Source organism: Apium graveolens, chromosome 6 (assembly GCF_009905375.1).
Source record: "Apium graveolens cultivar Ventura chromosome 6, ASM990537v1, whole genome shotgun sequence".
Taxonomy (NCBI): Eukaryota; Viridiplantae; Streptophyta; class Magnoliopsida; order Apiales; family Apiaceae; genus Apium; species Apium graveolens.
Genome location: NC_133652.1, coordinates 5269851 through 5274783, shown reverse-complemented (window position 1 = coordinate 5274783; position 4933 = coordinate 5269851).

The following is a 4933-nucleotide window of genomic DNA, read 5'->3' as shown; positions in this document are numbered from 1 at the left end:
TTACAAATCAGTAGACATGTCATTAAAAGCATCATTGCACTCTTCTTTAGTAAGTTGTGTTACATCAGTAGTGATTACCTGAGTTGTTACCTGATTGCTTGATGAACTAACTTCATTTTCCTCAGAATCAGCCATGAGAGCTAAGTTGACATACTCCACATCTTCATTCTCTTCCTCTCCATCAGCTGCCCAATCTTTTTCTTGAGTAATGAAAGCCCTTTCCTTTTGCTTGAGCAGATCAAAATATTTCTTCTTGTAATCTACTTGGTCAAATTTCTTCTTTTCAGAAGTTGGCTTTCTGCACTCACTTGCAAAGTGTCCACTTATACCACAATTGAAACACTTGAACTTTGATTTGTCCACCATGTTCTTATGAGGTTTAGTGGCTCTAGTGTTTTTCTTAAACTTCATCTTTGCAAATCTCCTGGATAGAAATGCAAGATGCTCATCAACACTATCAGAGTCATCTTGACTGGAGTTGTCTTCATTCTCAGCAACTTGCTCTTTTCCTTTGCTTGATTCCTGATATCTTGTACCATCTTTGGAGTTTGATGTAGATCTCACAGTTTCTTGTCTGCATTCCCTCTCATTTTCAGCTACCAATGCAACTGAACTTCCTTTCTTTCTCCCCTTCTCCAATACCTCATCCTGTTCCAACTCTAGTTCATAAGTCTTCAAGATTCCATATAATCTTTCAAGAGTGAAGTCCTTATAATCCTGAGAGTTTCTTAAGGAGACAGTCATGGGTTTCCATTCCTTTGGCAAGGATCTTAAGAATTTAAGATTTGAATCCTTCACCTGGTACACTCTACCATACAGCTTCAATCCATTCAACAGCTTTTGGAATCTGTTAAATGTGTCATTTAAAGATTCATTTTCTTTAAAATGAAAATACTCATACTGTTGAATGAGAAGCTGCATCTTGTTCTCTTTTACTTGTTCTGTACCTTCACACAGCAGCTGAACTGTGTCCCAAACCTCTTTGGCAGTTGAGCAATTTATCACATTATCAAACATATCCTTGTCAAGACCATTAAACAAAATGTTCATAGCCTTCTTATCCTTGTGGACTTCTTCTGTGTCTTCCATTGTCCATTCTGCTCTAGGTTTTGGAATGGATTGACCAACAGCAATTGTGGCCGTAGCAACTGTGGCTACTTTGTGGGGAATGTGAGGACCATTCTCAATACAGTTTACATAACCTTCATCTTGGGAGAGTAGATGAAGGTGCATTTTCACCTTCCAGTGGTGATAACTGTCTCTGTCAAGAACTGGGATTTTTACTCCAATATCCTTCTTACTCATCTTTGTTAGATTCCAAGATCTTTAAACTCTTTGTTTGTCAAGAGCCTGCTCTGATACCAATTGTTATTTCTAGAGAACTAACAATGAGATTTACAGAAGGGGGGGTTGAATGTAAATCTCAAAACTTTTTCAAGTTTTGAGCAGTTTATAAAGACTGTGTGTTCAAGATGAACAAGTGTGTGAATTGCTTTAAGCTGATACAGACAGATATATATTCAAACACAAATGTAAAGAACACAATAAACCTTTAAAAACTTTTCTGGTGGATTTGTTGTTCCACCAAAGATGGTATTTCAGAAATTCTGTGATCTAAGAATTTGATCACAGCTGCATCCTAGTACAAACTAGATAATTTTTCTCTCAGGATTTTTCTAAACAGCTCTGGAAAAATTCTTATCTAATTACTAGCTACTACTTGGTTTATATATTACCAAGTTTACAAGTGAACACAAGGATATATAAAATAATAAAGTAAGATCTCCACTTGTTTCTTCTCCAGTTCACTCCAGTACTTTGTTGACTTAATGTCTCTTTATACTAGAGTAGAACGGCTGCTTTTTCTGATGTTCCTGAAATTAGGCTGCCACATTTCAGTTATCTCTGTTCACCCACGTGCCTCTGTTTGTAGGTACAACTACCACTTATCAACGGTTAATCAACAGAACATCCGTTGAAGCTTTCATCCGTTGATGCACTCATCCGTTGAAGGATGTTATCCGTTGAAGCTTTAGAGACATCCGTTGAAGCTTAGCTTCTCATCCGTTGAAGGTCTTTAAGTCATCCGTTGATACCACTTCATTTATACAAAATTACAAGGCATGAAATATTTACAATTGGCCTTCCTATCTGCATATCTTCTAGTAGTCAACATGACTCATAGTTTCTCTCAACTTCTAAGAATTACATCTTAAATACAGAGACTGAAATATGCTACAACACTAGACTTATTTCTAAGTAAAGCTACACCATCAACGGATAGCCAAAGTGGTCTTATCCGTTGAGGCTACAGACACTGAATTTCTACTTAAGTGTTTTGTTAAACATATCATCAAACTAATGCACATATATTCCTAACAATATCAAACTGAAATAATTCTTGTTTTGAAAATTGCAGATAAAATGAATATGGAATGCGGGCCTATGGATCGATCATTGCTGACCATGCAGGATGATCACATTAGTACTCTTATATGGCATGGGGGTGAGAGGGAGACGCTCGATGTTAGACAGTTGACTGCTAACATGGGTAACTGGGTATTGGATGAGGAGCAGATACATTTGCTTACAGGCTGGGGTTTCGGGGTGTTTGTTAACTCCTTGGTTGTTCCGCAGAATGATATTCGCTTGATCACTACACTGGTGGAGAGGTGGAGGCCAGAGACTAACTCATTTCACTTCACATTCGGTGAGATGACCATTACATTGGAGGATGTTTACATGATCTTGGGGCTGCCTATTACTGGTCGTGTTGTTACCCATACGGAGCTTGATAATCCGAAACCGTATTGGGTGACCAACTGGGAGGATTTGAGGATGACTGAGAAGGAGCGGGCTGAGATGTATGGTCGAGGCGGGGTGACTCTTCACAAGTTACGCACGAGATATGGTTCTAGGCCAGAGGGGGAGCAGAGTCCAGAGTTTCTTCAGCAGGATCCTATAGTTTACACCCGGGCATATCTTCTGTTTCTGATTGGAGGTATATTATTTCCTACCTCGTCTCGGGATGTGGTGCACCCCCGATATCTACAGCTTATACAGGACACTGATCATATTATCGATTATGCTTGGGGGGCTGCTGTTCTGAGCTACTTGTATAGATGCTTGTCGAAGGCTGTGCATAAGTATTCAGACAGTCTAAACGAGTGTGCTATGTTGTTGATGTTGTGGGCTTGGGAGAGGGTATTGCCTGGCCGTCCGGAGATTGCACCGCGTACGAGGTTTGTGTTGCCGAGGGTTACATCGTGGGCTAGACCAGTAGCTAACAGGAGGAGTAACCCTCACCATCACACAGGAGGTTATCGGGGAGATTTTGATAGCTTTTAGATGAGTTGGTTGACATGGCAGCCATATCGGAGGTTTTATAGGAGGATTGATTATAGTGCCGATGATTATGATACTGACATGATGGATATGTTACATATGGCACTCGGTCGCATACCGATGATTCATTTTGAGAGGGTGGAGTATGTCATGCCGGACAGGGTTCTGAGACAGTTTGGTATGCTGCAGCATATTCCTGAGGAGCCGGTGGATCACGGTTTTCTACGTGTGGAGAGGTTGTCCCGTATGCAATAGGATAACCATACTGTTTTGTTGAGACAGTTTATATTGGAGTGGGATTCTTTTGTTGACACGGGTATGCCTATTGTTACAGAGGGGGCTTATGTACCGATGACAGAGTATATGTACTGGTATAGGAGGGTGAGTAAATTGAAGATAGCACTATTTGTAGCTGAGCATGCCACTAAGATACGACCTCGTGATTGGTATAACCAGCAGAATATGGTTGATGCGGTATATTTTATAACTCTTCCTTAACTCTTGCAATTTTACCCCTTAAATTGATTAAATCTTGCATTTTTAGGAATAAAATGCCTAATAATTTCATATTTAGGACTTAAAAAAAGAATTAATGTATTTTACCCCTTGCATTGGTTAAATCTTGTATTTTTAGGAATAAAATGCCTAATTATTTCATATTTAGGACTTATAAAAAGAATTAATGCATTTTACCCATTTGATTGATTAAATCTTGCATTTTTAAGAATAAAATGCCTAATTATTTATCACTTTTTTATATTTTAGTTGGAGAGTGCTATGAGGTTGGCTCAGGTGGTACACAGTCATGATGTTGGAGACTGGTTTTATGAGGCGGTTCCTGATTTTTTGACTCGATATGATCGAGTCATGACCGAGTGGAGGGGTCATTTGGTTGATAGACCCTCCTTTAAAAGAACTGATCATGGCACTGTATCTCATAAACGTGCACGCGAGGTAGTATTATTTATTTGTCAGAAATTTCACAATAAACTTGTTTACAATTGATAATGTATTGAAATGTTGTAAATGTTACCGCAGGCTGAGACTAGTGATGCACAGTCTTCCGAGGACCCACTTCATGTCTCCCAGAAACGCTTACGCCAGGTACTCCTTGATAAACTTCTTAAATAATGCATTGATATGGTACTCTCTTCTTAAATAATGCATTGATATGTATTAACATGTTATTGTAGGGTGAGACTGTTGATGTTCATAGTACCCATCATGTCGGTAGTATAACACCTCCTCCCTCCCAGCAGACCCCTCATACATCGGCTCCCCCTCCCACATCTGTTCCACCTCCTACATCCGTTACCCCTCCTACATTTGTTCCACCTCCAACATCCTCTCCCATTTCTACCTCTGTTCCAGTCGGTGTTGAGGTAGTGTATTAATTTGGTTCTTTAAAACTGCATTTGTGCATTGTGTGCATTGTGTGTGATTATTATTTTTTATTATTTTAGGAGGTTGAGACTGGTACTCCTCTGACACAGCTGACCACTCATGTCACTCATCCTCCAGGCGTTCAGGTACTAATCAGTATATTTAATCACAACCACCACTTAGTTAGTATTTCTTATATGGGACT